The sequence below is a fragment of the Protomyctophum bolini genome, assembly GCF_963924005.1.
Source record: "Protomyctophum bolini genome assembly, chromosome: 2".
In the NCBI taxonomy this organism is placed as follows: domain Eukaryota; kingdom Metazoa; phylum Chordata; class Actinopteri; order Myctophiformes; family Myctophidae; genus Protomyctophum; species Protomyctophum bolini.
The window spans coordinates 40,541,652-40,556,692 of NC_137863.1; the positions used below are offsets into that span (position 1 = coordinate 40,541,652).

The window sequence follows — 15,041 nt, forward strand, 5'->3', positions numbered from 1 at the left end:
TGTACCAAGGTTTCATCCTGGAGGCAAATCTTTCCGGTGATAAAATGGCCACCAACGTAATAAAAAAAAAAGCCAACCAAAGAACAAGATTTGTGTACAGGATCTCCTCACTGGGCAACAAAAACACCTTGAAGACCCTAACAGGAGCCCTTGTACAAGGTTTCTTCGACATAGCACAGCACCCCAAAGGCCTTAGAAACAAGGCTCCAGACTTTCCAAAACAAACTGGTCAGGCTACTACTCCCGGGGAGTGAACTGAATCGTTCACTCCCCGAACCCACCTCACCCCTGCCCATTTTGATAGTCTGGAATGGCTTACGGTTGACGACAGAGTACAGCATCTTGCAAAGGGTCTGGTCTACACTCTACAAGACTTGCTACACCACCAAGATACTCCTATACTGTACCTGTCTAAATACTTCCTTAATGTCAACGAAGTGCACACTCACAACACCAGAGGGAGTTCAACAAACCATGTGCAACCCAGATTCGGCTCAAACAAGGGATTAAATTAATTTCTCTCCTATGCCACTAAAATGTGAAACGCCCTACCAACAGCAGAGCACCTACGGGTGGCTGCAATTCGAAACTTGCCCCCGTAAAATACAGCCTGAGTCTGAGTCTTTCCCTCATACTGCACAGCGTATATTTGTACGTCTTTAAAGGTTATGATGAACTGAAAATGGTGGACCCTGTTGTAAACAAGTCTTAATGCTTTATCGTGGTTTTGTCCACAAAATAGCACTTCCCAAACACTGTATTTGTGTTGTCAATGGAAATTCAGTTCCGTTCTGATTAGGCTCAATGTCAGAGAGGTCAGTGAGGATACACCTTAATGCCATCCACAATGTAAAACAAAACATGATATTCTCTCGTATGACTACCGTAAGTATGAAGGGATTAAAGGACCACTTTACCAATTTTCTTCATATAATTGGTCCTTGTTGGTCCTATCTACTGTGGACAGTTAGGAAACCTGCCTACCAATGACGTCATCAGTAGGAAGGTTTGGTCATTTCAAATAAGATCTCAAACTTTGTATTTTATATTTTTAATTAGAACAATGGCCTCTACTGCTACCTTTCCAGGAAGAGAAAGGCTGTAGTTTCTATTAGCTTGGCACCCCCTTCGATAATGTCATTGGTAGGCAGCTTTCTGAAATTGTGCCATCTTGTCATGAGCATTTATAGGACCAATTATACGAAGATAAGGTTGAAAATGGATGAAGTGCCCCTTTATGTGGTTTAAGGAAGTCCCTCCTCCTCCTCTCATACCTTTATATGACCTCTGATTGACTGATTCCTTGGCTCTGGTGCTATCGAAATCGAAAGACAATACATTGAAAATGAAAACTAAAAGTGACAAAGACAATGGCTTAGAAGGAAAAAGCTGAATAGGCCAAACTCACGTAGGTTTTAAGTCTTCATTGTTTGTGGTCAGTATGAAGCATACAAAAAAATGTCTCTATCTATATATACAAGTGAAAAGGTGTACCCATACTCATTCTTCATGCTCTATCTCCGACCGAACCACACTTTCACCACACATCTCTATATGCAAAATAAATTCGGCACGCTCCCCGAACTGACATAGCCTATTTTTTAGCCGTTCAAGTGTCTTATTTGCTCGGCAAATATTACTTTTATGAAAATCATGATCGAGCCAGCAGATAAACGGGTGCCACAACACGCCGAGAAACAAGGAATTTAACCACGCTACTTGCATACACTGCAACTCGCTTACAATTCGCAAACCTGGCAACACCCTGCCTCATACGTCACCAGCTCTGTTCTGTCCGTTTTTGATGGGCGAGTGGACATTTAATGCAAATAAATTAATTATAGGTCCAGCAAGCAAATCATGATGGTCTGTTTGTGCTCAATAGGTCACAATAACATTCCGAAATTAGGTGTTGGGCTTTGTATGACATTTTCCCCAGTAGTAGTTGCATAATCTATCTCAGCTTTGGCTTGATAGCACACATGCTAACAGTGGTGAACACAACGTTAGCAGCATTTGATGACAGGTTGCCATAGCAGCGTACAGTGTGCGCAGACCTAACGTCAGTTGTTTACCACAGAAACACACAATGTAACATTATAAACTCATGTAACCTTGCGTGTCTTGATTGCCCCTTTTTTATTTGACCAAGACAGACCATGCTAACGGTGTTAGCGCGTTAGCATCACACAGCTTATGACAATCCAAACGTTTTTAATGTGAGATGTTCTGGTGAGTTGGTGATCACAGAGGATTTTAATGCAAATAAATTAATTATAGGTCCAGCAAGCAAATCATGGTCTGTTTGTGCTCAATAGGTCACAATAACATTCCGAAATTAGGTGTTGTGCTTTCTATGACATTTTGGCCAGTAGTACTTTCATATCTGTCTCAGCTTTGGCTTGATGATAGCACATGCTAACAGTGGTGAACACAACGTTAGCAGCATTTGATGACAGGTTGCCATAGCAGCGTACAGTGTGCGCAGACCTAACGTCAGTTGTTTACCACAAAAACACACGATGTAACCTAACCTTGCGTGTCTTGATTGCCCGTTTTTTAAGACACACCATGCTAACGGTGTTAGCGCGTTAGCATCACACAGCTTATGACAATCCAAACGTTTTTAATGTGAGATGTTCTGGTGAGTTGCTGATCACAGAGGATTGTGTATTATATCAACCTGGGATTTTATAATAGGCTATAAATTGCATTTTACATTTATTTTTGTCTCATGAAAAGCGTTAATGACCTGACAATGACAAAACAATTATCTTATTTCAATTGAAGTGAAAAACCATTTATTTTATTTCAATTTAAGTTCGTTAGCATCACACAGCTTACAGGCTCAGTGTTGCATGTAGAATACTTTCAAACATGACAATCCAAACGTTTTTAATGAGAGATGTTCTGGTGAGTTGGTGATCACAGAGGATTGTGTATTCTATCAACCTGGGATTTTATAATAGGCTATACATTGCATTTCACATTTATTTTTGACTCATGAAAAGCGTTAATGACCTGACAATGAAAAACCATTTCTTTTATTTCAATTGAAGTTTGCTTTGGACCAACACAACTACACACACTACAACTCGCTTTTCCAATAACCCATCCGTTACTACAGTGGCGGAACAACATTGGGCCGGGCCGGGGGGTGAGACAGCACGACCGGGCCTCAACGAACCTGACTCCCAACAGCGTCCCCCCCCCCCCCCCCCCAAACGGGGAAAAAATAATTTATGCTAACAGTTGCTGCTAATTTGAGCAGGCGTACATGAACGAGAGAGGAGTTATATGTGTGAGGAGCTGATCACAGTCACAGATAGAGAGGAAAAGTGTTATATTTTGCCTATTATTTCTGCTATATATTATTGATCGCGTCTGTGTCTGTCTGTGACATTGCGCAGCAGTGCACACACACGAGAGAGAGAGATAGAGAGAGAGAGAGAGACGTAGAGAGAGAGAGGTGCTGCGTGTTAAAAAAAAATAGGCTACTACTCATCTTTGTGTTCTGTTTCAACAATATTGGACAAAGTTTGAGCCACAAACACATTGCTCTCTCTCTCTCTTCTCCTTTTCTATAAATTAAATAGGCCTATTCATGATTCTGCTTATAGAGAAGTAGCCTATGTTAGTTTGTTTTATGGACTTGAGAGCTACTTTCAAATCCCTTTCTCACAATCTACAACACAACGTTATCATTGTCATTGTGCTATAATAATAACTAATAACCCATCCGATGTGGAGTCAACTCCCGCCATTTCCTTCTTCCCATAGTGCGTGGCGAAGTAACTCTGGGATTGAGTGGCCGCGTAGCGGCCACGAAATTCTAGTAGTTAAACAAACAAGTCACAGTCAGCTCAGATAGCCTGCCCTACACAGTTATGAAAGACCACTGGGTGCCTTTAAATACATTTTCGAAACGGCTAAATTACAAAACAAAAATGAAATAATGTCGTGGTAAATATTAACAGAATTATTGAAGTGATTTTATATAGTGTGAAGAACTGTGAATGCTTTCGAGCATCTTTGACAGCTGCTACTATCTGATCCCCATGCAGTCTCCCCTGACCGCTTGCTTTGGCTTGGTGCAATGGTCTACACACCAAGTTGTCATTATTCTAATATATCTGATATAGTCTATAGCCGATTTCAAAATGTGTTTTAATCCAATTCCAACATTCTTGTCAGCTTTAAATGCAGTCAGTATTGTTAACATGGGACTGCACTGACTGCACACAACGCTTGTTTGCATGCAGGCTCGCCCTCGCCTCAGCAACTGAATAGCGTCATTTGTGACCATGCAATAGCGCAGTTACTGTGGGGCTACGGCAAGTGGACGACTAGACTGCAACTTGTCAAAAACCAAATACAGCTGCTGCTGCTACAGTAATAGCAGCACCAGCGTAGCCCCTTTTCAAATATAAATATAATATTGAAAAAACACCTTACCTGTTCTTAAGTCTATGGCCGCCGGGAGCAGGCGGTTGCCATTTTAAAGACGTTTATTCTTCCAGCCATAAAACAAGAATTTATTGATCCCAGTTTTAGTGTGTTTGATGTGGCTGATCTGTAATTCCCGAGCAATTAGTAGTTTCCGGCTTCTGATATAAGCGTTATTTGGCACACACACACATATCACGTCGACATGGGTCCCCTAGTCCCCCGTGTTGTGTACATTGAACAATGCGACCCTCCTATCCACTCCTCGCGGTCCTCCCGGGTGTTTTGATGCCGTCTCGCTGAGGTTTTCCCTTTTTGCAGCTCGGCTCGTCGGCTGTGCGTCGCCCTCTCTCCGCGGCGTCTGCACGGTCAGCTGCTGTTACACGCACATTGGTGAGCTACCGAATGTTGTTGCTCCAGATGTCACTGTTCCGAAAATGCATACTTAATGCACACATTAGTACACATTACACAATAATAACGCGCTGAGCAGCCCAGCCAGGAAACGAACCAAAAGTGACCTCGTCCGCCAGGCCAACATTTCGATGGGTCACCAATTTTGCTGTAACAGACTCCGCCGGCGAGCTCGGTCGGGAACAGATGAACAATGGAGAGGAGGAGAGTGCCATCTTGCGGATATACGTTGTAAACGAACTTGGTTTCCTCCCGGCCCGAACGAGAGGCACCCAGCTGCAGCCTCGCAGACGAGACGTGCTCCGTGAGCGGGCCGTGCTCCGTGAGGGGCCGAGGGCGGTTATCCGTGAGGGACCGGAAGTGCGTTTTTCCCCCCGCTTGCACGTGCACAAGCGCACATGCACGCATGCACGCGCAACATCATGCGCGTGCACGACACGCACTTGCTGGTGCGCGCTTAAATGCCGGCCGGCTGTGCTTAATCATAATTACGTGCTCGGTTTGGAAAAGTTTGATGTAGTTTGTTGTAGGTAATAGTTTCATTGAAAGCTTATTAGTTGGTAAGTGTGCATATTTGAAGAAATGCAAATCTAACAATAATAAAATGATATGCAATAATAGGCTTGGGCTAGGCCTATATGGTCGAATATGACATTATGATATCAAGGCATTTAAGTAATGTAATAAGTTGCTCTAACCCGTACCCCTGTCCCACACAACAAGTGATACTTGTCCAGACCATAGACCACAGACACAGACAGGACCATTATGCATTGGGGGACAAAGTTCTTAAGAATGTGTTGTTGTGACTGTAGGCCACTGTTTACTATGAAAACCTGCATTTCCCGTCAGTCAGTCAGTAAGTGTGTCATGTCACGCCTCGTGTCATGCCTCCATATATGGTCACGCCTCATGACATCACGCCTCGTGACACGTCACGCCACCATATATGGCCGTTTCCATATATGATATAAGATCGCGACACTGACCTCATCAAACCCTGGATAGCCATACATGGAAAAGACTGGATCATCACCTAGATCTCCATATATGGAGCTGAGCCGGCCAGCAACTCTACATCTGACCTCAAACCCTTAGATCTCCATATATGGAGCTGACCTGTTCTGACATTCCATTATGTTGATCCTTCCCCACCCGTCCTTCCTCTTCAATGTTTCCCTTTTGACTGATACCTGTCCATTCAAACTCTAGACGGGCCCGCCCCAAAGTTATTAGTAGTTCTCAGGCACAAAAATGAAGGCCCGGCCCTCATCAAACCCTGTACACTCAAGACACTGCCCCCGCTGCCACCCTTAGATCTCCATATATGGAGCTGACCTGTTCTGACATTCTATATGTTGATCTGACCTCATCAAACCCTGTACACTCAAGACACGCTCCATGGCCAGTACAGAATTAATTCCATATGTTGATCAGACCCCCCTCCATGCCAAAGCACCAGCGCTCGCCCAGCAGTCTGCCGTCACCCAGGCAGATGTGTGCACGTGACCTCACTTCTCGCCCTCAGGGCGTCTTACTGGTATAGTCTGATTGGCAAGATGGTCTACTGTTATTTATCTTTCTATTCCCACAACAATATAGTCTACAGAAAGACTGAAGAATGATCATGACTAATACATTTTGAAGAAATGTAATGTAATGTAATTTTTTTTAAATGTAATCGTTTGACAGCCCTAATACTATATATATATATATATATATATATATATATATATATATATAGACTATTACAAACATTGCATTAAGTAACAACTTGCAGACTAAATTGTGTTTGCCATCTTTGAGTCTGTAAAACAAGACAAATACAACTAAAATGGTAAATGACATACAGGGTTCACATTAGTGCAACACGGATTTAATCTGTATCTCAATGAAGATTTTAAACAGTGGTGAGATTTAATCAACAGATAACAAACATAAAGAAAACTTTGAATATAACAGATTAATGAACACCAGGTCTAAACGACACATGGTAACAACAGTCATTCAAAGTCAGTCACACAAGTAACAGTTCATTCAGCATAGCAACATTTTCAATCAAAACTAAGATAACTTTAATTACATATTCAATACATTTAATTACATATTCAATAACTGATTCATATACAACAGAACAGCAAATGATGATTTAATGTGTCCACATTAAATCATCCAGGTAAGAGTCATAAATATGTTAAGGTGAGAAAAAAAGCCATACTATACTATACTACTCTATGTTATCATTTCTGGACAAAATATTAAAACAAACTAAAAGGTTAATAAAAAAGAATGGCCTCCAAAAAGAAAAAAAAACATCACACTGTGTAATTTAATAAATAAAGTCATAACAACAACAAAAGTCTCACTATAGCAGCAAAAAAGCAAGAGACATTTATTTCAATGTGTTAAATGTAAGGAACCAACAACGTTATAAAGTGTGACACAGCTGTGCTGCTGGAACAGCTGTACCACTGACTCACTGACTGAAATGATGGTAAAAAAGAAAAAAACATCACACTGTTATGTCACCAGTTTAATATAGTCATAACTTAAAAACGTCTCACTAGCATCGAAATAGAAAAAGAAAACTCATACTCAGGTGAACTAACTTACTGACTCTCTTCACACTGTTACAGTGAAACGCTTTAAGTGTGGCGACGCAGGTGACTCTTCAGATTACCTGACGTAGTGAAACTCTGACCACACTGCTTACAGTGGAATGGTTTCTCTCCAGTGTGGATGCGGAGGTGTACCGTCAGATTACCTGACGTAGTGAAACTCTGACCACACTGCTTACAGTGGAATGGTTTCTCTCCAGTGTGGATGCGGAGGTGTCGCGTCAGATCATTAGACTGACTGAAACTCTTCTCACACTGCTTACAGTGGAATGGTTTCTCTCCAGTGTGCATGCGGAGGTGTCGCGTCAGACTATTTAACTGACTGAAACTCTGACCACACTGCTTACAGTGGAATGGTTTCTCTCCAGTGTGCATGCGGAGGTGTATCGTCAGATCACCAGACTGACTGAAACTCTTCTCACACTGCTGACAGTGGAATGGTTTCTCTCCAGTGTGGATGCTGAGGTGTACCGTCAGACTATTTAACTGACTGAAACTCTTCTCACACTGCTTACAGTGGAATGGTTTCTCTCCAGTGTGGATGCGCTCGTGTGTCTTCAGGTTACCTGAACGAGTGAAACTCTTGTCACACAGCTTACAGGAGAAAGGTTTGTGTCCAGTGTCTCCTTGTTTCTGGTGGCTCACAGAGCTGCTGGTACTCTGCTGACTGGCTGCTGCTGCTGCTGCTGGGGGGATCTGTCCACTCCTCTGGTCACTCACAGAGCTGCTGCTGATTGGCTGACTGGCTGCTGCTGCTGGGGGGATCTGTCCGCTCCTCAGCATCTGGAAGTAGACGTTGTCGTGGCTCCTCTTCATGTGCTTGTGGAGGAAGAGCTGAGAGGTGAAGGCATACGGACACTCTGAGCAGCAGAAGATCTGAGTCTGGGGGGAAGACTGGGGACTCGGTCCTGAGAGAGAGAGAGAGAGAGAGGGGGGGGGGGGTTGTTAGTAGAATGATTCATCACTATAAGTCATCATAAGTTATAAGTCATCACATCCTAAAACATACAGAGATCACAGATACATTCAACACTTACTTGCATAATGTAAGGGGGAAGGGTGGTCAATAGCGGTACAAATGGAAAGGAAAATTTAAACAAATTCTAACAGGTGTCTGTTCAAGACAGTACCTCTGGTACTGCAGGGGGGCCGCCAAATCTTTGTGTGATAGGGCCTTTTTAACTACTTGAACCCTTGCATCCCTATCCTGGGGGGGAACATTAGTCGAAAATAGCAGATCTACAAGCAGAGCTTAAGAGAGAACCAATTTTTGACAAAGAGATCTCCTGTACAGGGAAATACGGCTAGTTTACAAAGTATTGAGGGTTTAAGACTTTAAGTGGTTAAATGTCTGAATCCAATATGTAGTGTCCCTGCTTCATCTCTCTCTCGATCAGCTAAGGGGTCCTTGGCCTGATAAACGTTGACTCCAATATGTAGTGGGGGGTCCCTGCTTCATTAGTGGGGGGTCCCTGCTTCATTAGTGGGGGGTCCCTGCTTCATTAGTGGGGGGTCCCTGCTTCATCTCTCTCTGGATCAGCTAAGGGGTCCTTGGCCTGATAAACGTTGAAGAGCTCTGATGTAGTTACCTTTCTCAGTGCTCTTCTTGTCCCACATCTTATCAAAGATGATTCCCAGCTCCTTTCCATATTCATCTCCGTACCAGACCAGCAGTTCTTCTCCTTTCATCACAGGACGACAACAACGGTACGCAATCCCTCGACGATACTGGAACGCTATCAGGTTCTGTTCTCCCTCGTTACGAGCACAGTTCACATACCTGTCACACGCACGCACGCAAGCACGCACGCAAGCACGCACGCACACACACACACACACACACACACACACACACACACACACACACACACACACACACACACACACACACACACACACACACACACACACAAATGTTCATTCTAGACACACAGTTATATTCAACCTTTATTTAAGATTCTCTGAGAAATCATGGATGTGACTATTATGATGCTGAGATTTAAATGTATAAATAATCAACTTTGGGTGTGGGTGTTACTGTTTTCTTCCAAAACTAAACATTTAGGTGATAAAAAGCTGCATTAAATATACTGGCATTGACGTTGTCACTGTCCACATATATCCACTCCAACCACCTTCTTTCACAAAAACAAATTACACTTCTAGATCAAACAGGGGCCAAAGTAAGCTGTAATACTGTAAATAATATACTGTATGTATATTTGTATCTATAGGAAGTTATAGATCTATAGATAAAACTACATGTACAGTATATATTGTGTAGATGTACATTATCTATATATAAATCTACAGCACAGTATATATTGTGTAGTACAAGGTGAATACCTTCCTGTGAAGGAGAAAGTGTTTTATTTGAGTTTATAACCATAGAATGATCTCACCGCATCCAGTTGGACTTAGTCTCGTCTTTAGCATCAATGTAGACGTAGCGGTTTTTCTTCTTGCGAACCTAAAGAAAAATAAATACATTATTTATCTACAGTATGTAAGTAGTAAGTATATACTGATATCTATGATATGTCACTAAATTATGAACCTCTATACTAGTGACATGAGGATATTATCTGTAGGCTGAGGCATAAAACTATAATTGATCTACCATAAACAACATACAATACACTAAGCAGAGAGTCCTTCATTATAGATTAGTTCATATAACGACAGCAGTGGCTCAGGAGCGGCAGCAGAGTTGGTGTCCAAGTGTCCTTGAGCAAGTTGCAACACACTGAACCTCTAACTGCTCCTGATGAGCAGCTTGGTGCCTTGCATGGTTTCCTCTGCCATCGGTGTGTGAATGTGAAGTACATTGTAAAGCGCTTTGGAGAAAAATGCTGTATAAATGCAGTCGATTTAGCATTTGGTCCATTTACCATATCCCATTGAGTTGTTTCATACATGTATCTGAATGTCAAACAGCACGCATGCACGCACGGGTCGCACGCACATGCACACACTCACCACCCAGGAGTATCCACTCTTCTCAGCTTCCTCTTTGTCTGTCCTCACTCCTTCATACGGACCAAAGTGAGTCATGAAAGGAAGCGGATCCTCTCCATAGTAAAACACCCCTTGACCTGCGTTTGGAATGCGTGACCGTTTAACCTGAAAACACACACACACACACACACACGCACGCACACACGCCAGCACACATGCACGCACGCACACATAATGGGACAGTCAGACACGAGGAACCGATTAAAATATAATTTGATGTGATGACATATAACGTTATGTGTAAGTGTATATAACATGTACAGGTATGGATGTACTGTAGCTTTACCGTAAATCCATCAGGCAGTGTCAGCTTGGCTCTGTTAGGTGTTCCTTTAGGTACACCTATCAGACCATACCAGAACACAGGAGGTCCATGTTCCTCACAGTACACTAGAAAGAACTCATTACACCGATCACAGACTGGACAGACAGACAGACAGACAGACAGACAGACAGACAGACAGACAGACAGACAGACAGACAGACAGACAGACAGACAGACAGACAGACAGACAGACAGACAGACAGACAGACAGACAGACAGACAGATAGAGATATATAACATTGTTCCAAGTATTAAAGTACAGAACAACAACTGAGATTGACCGATAATGATAGACACAAATACAGAGAAAATACAGAATGAGAGAAAGATAAAGGGAAAGAGGAAGAAAGTCTGATGTAAAAGCAAATAGAGAAGCCAGAGATAACTACCGGTATGTACATTTTAATTTAGATAGGATGCTATCTTACAATAAATGCACCGACTGCAACGACGTATGTAAGTACGTACGTCGTCTGTAATCCACACAATTCGCTCCATTGACTTAGAATTCGACAAATGTGTTCCAAAGGCTGCCTCTGGTCAGTGGACCTAATGAGCGCTGGACCTCATATGCCCATACTGATAGACTAGACTAGACTGATGGTAGGTTATTGGTTTACCTGTGATCCTAGTTTACTGAGGCCCTATGTCTCTCTGCATGTGTATGTGATTACCTTTCTTATTGTAAGTCACTCTGTGTACTAAGAGCATCTGATAAATGCCTGGGTGCAGTACTTAGTTTAGACAGATTTTGGTTTAGACTAGTCATTGGTTAGACCAGTCATTAGTCCTACAACTACAATCTCAAACCCTCACCCTAAACCTAACCTCCCACGGGGAAGCACACCTAAACCTAACCTTAACGCATGTCTAACCAATGACTAAACTAAGTATGCACCCCAAATGGCTTAATTGTAAATAGTTACAGAAGTATTCTTCATCTTCTGGCTCTTCTTCTTCTGTGTAATTAATTCTCGGAAGATTCCTGAGCTCTCTGTCACTGGGTGGCACAGCTACTGCTTTCTGACGTCCTGAAATATAACACGCACACACACACAAACGCAGACACAGAGAGCAGACAGAAGTCACTGCCCATTCACATTCACAAGGAGCTCATCCTAATTTAGCGAGCTTAAGTTTGTCTCAAGGTTTTGGATTTGGAATACAACATATTTTATTAAATAAAAAAGGAGGCATAGCTTGATGTGCCACTAGTGGTTACAGATCATCATTGGAAGATTCAGGCTTGTATTACAGTAAGCCCAGGAAATAACAAACTATTGGCTCCATACTCCATATCTGTGGTTATGATTATTGTGTTCAGACACTCAACACTTTCTATGACTAATTTTGTTGCATGGTTAAACCAAATACCATGAGTTTATTATCTCCATGTTTAAACTTTTTATGTTTTTTTGTTGTTGTAATTCATGCCCTACTTCGCTGTACAAGAGGGTCACACAAAAGTAGCTAAAAGTAGCAAAAATTGCCAATCTACAAGCTCACAACACATGACACGTAGTGAGCTTGTAGATCTGCTATGTCTGTGGGTTTTGCAAATATTGAACCAATGAAAATGAAAATGAAGCTGCACTATGTAACCTTCCTCTTTTACCCTGGATTTGAAACCTGGTCTCCTGTGCAAGTGCTGACATTTTCACTACTGAGCCAATAGAGCCTGCCTGCTTCCTCGGGATGAACTGAATCTTGATCATTTTTTCTCAAACCAGAAACAGGATTCCCGTCAAAGGTCTCACACTATACTGACACATTACTACTAGTAGTAGTAGTAGTAGTAATAGTACTAGTAAAGGGGGTGCCCACTGGCCAAGTGGTCCAGGCGCATGCCACATAATAGGCTCTGGCCTGACAGCGCATCACGTGTTCGTGATGACGACCATTGCTGCATGTCTCTCTCCTTCTCTCCCTCCCACTTTCCTGTCTGTCTTCACTAATAACTATCAATAAAGGCAAAAAGCCAAAAAACAAATCTTTAAAAAAATATTAGTACTAGTACATTTTTCCATATAAACTATACTAGTGAATAAGACTAGCTCTAGTTGAGTACAACTTCAGTAACACTATTCAGTACATCAGTACTACTATGGTAACAGTGTAGGATTACCAGGCGGACCAGGAGTCCACTCCTCATCTTCGTCCTTCTTCTCCTCCTCCTCCTCTTCTTCACTCAGCGGAGGTGAGGAGAGTTCTACCTGCCTGGTCTTGTTGTGTCTCCTCATGAAGGCTGGAGGGTCAGACTTCAGACCTGATGGAGGAGGAGAACAGAAAGGTAGGGAGACACATAGAAGGAATGGAAGGATAAAGTGATGAGAGAGGAAGATACAGATCAATATATTCCTGGGACTGTATCCCTACAGTGATTGTCTGATGTTTAAATAACACATCTGCATTTACTATTGTTAGACTATATTCACATACCGGGTAGTTAAAGATTGGGCTCCTGCTTGTTATAGCAAACATAGGGAAGTTAAATAAATGCATGTTTTCACCAGTAGGGAGCAGTAATGACACATGATGGAACCAACAGCATGACTGATGCACTTGACAGACAAAGTAAATAACTTCAGGAATCTACTTAAACATTGTGATGATGTGATATGAATCTAGTCTACTTCTATAAACATTGTGATGATGTGTATGCTATATTGTTCAATATCATCTTGTTTCTTCAATGCTGATAATTGATGTGTATTCTATCATACAAGTTAATTAAATGCTCTTCACTAGAATTTGCAATAAAATAGAGATCAATCTCCCATTCTTTACATCACTGTAAAATTGTCAGTGAACTAATATCGTGAAATAAACTGATTTTTATTGTATTTTATTGACTATTATACACACTACCATTTATCTACTATCACAGTAGGCGTACAATATTACATTAATTAAGACTAACCCCCTCATGTATGGATTCAAACATACAGCCTTGAGACTAAATGGCTTATATTTGATGATATAGCTACTATAGTCCTACAACAGAACAAATACATAAATGTATGGCGTTGAAATGTTGTCTATCTCATTTTATGACAGCTATGTTACATATTACATTACCTAAAGAGAGCTTAAACAGGTGGTTGCTCTTCGTATTCGTGTATATTATTTTCTCGATTGGCTTCAGCTGCTCCCACTGTGTTTTAGTAAAATGAGGCCTTAGGTCCTCAAAGTCCAGGATGTCCTGAAATGATGGAGAGACAGAGAGAGAGAGAGAGAGAGAGAGAGAGAGAGAGGGGGGTAACAGTTATGGTAGCTGCAAATTATAGTACACTTTAATCTCATACATGGAATGTAGCTGTACAGCTTCTATATAAAAACACATGGGTCACAGAGTATATAGGCTAAATAATAGAATCAACCTGCTCATATTTGTCAACCACCAAACAGACTAATGTTAAAATGACCAACAGAATACATGATTTACAGCCACTGGAACTCGTTCCGTCTCACCTTAGGCTTTTCCTCCACAGAACCCCCCGTCGCCATGTTTGCTGTTCCAGTCGTCTTCTCTGTCACCTATAGAGACAAAACAAAGTTTGGTTCAACTATAGCAGCAATACATAATAGTGTCAACAATATAAAACAATGTGTGACTAATACTATAGCCTATAAGTTTAGATAAGGCTAAGCTGGAGGTAGAAGCAGCTAACAAATAAACGCACGTTTAGAAAACATTCACTTCGTTAATTTGACCAATTAAGCTGGATAGTGCATTGATAGTTTCCATGTTGTATGTTTTATTCATTGTTATTTCTATAATGTCACCTACCTTCTGTGTCTTTACCTTCAAACATATAGAGTTATTAAACAATAAACACTGAGTCTCTACCTTCAGTAAAACGTAATAGAGTTATTAAAACTTAAACACGGAGTCGCCACTCTTCCTCTTCCTTTGTCTTCTTCAAGAGGAGAGGCGGGAAGATTCGCGGGCTTCACGCTGCACTGACTGACGTCATCAGCAATTAAAGGGAACGTCGCTATTGTGTGTGTGCGTGTGTGTGTGTGTGTGTGTGTGTGTGTGTGTGTGCGTGTGTGCGTGTGTGTGTGTGTGTGTGTGTCATGTGCGTGTGTGTGTGTGTGTGTGTGTGTGTGTGTGTGTGTGAGACGCAACTTGGCCTGTTGTAGCGCCACCATGAGGATGATTTGAGAACTGTCAAGTGGCATTTCTTCCTCACTGCCATGTCTTCCTTCTCAGAATG

General features: G+C 41.9%; 1 protein-coding gene across 2 annotated transcripts in view; it reads right to left on the minus strand.

The window, feature by feature from the left end:
• The window catches only part of pik3c2b (phosphatidylinositol-4-phosphate 3-kinase, catalytic subunit type 2 beta), a 75,304-nt gene extending 70,385 nt beyond the window's left edge, over positions 1–4,919 (minus strand). For both annotated transcript variants that reach the window (XM_080788744.1, XM_080788743.1), the window contains exon 1: positions 4,456–4,919. The gene's annotated coding sequence lies outside the window, so the exon portion shown is untranslated. The remainder of the gene's footprint in view (positions 1–4,455) is intronic.
• Between the last annotated feature and the right edge of the window lie 10,122 nt (positions 4,920–15,041).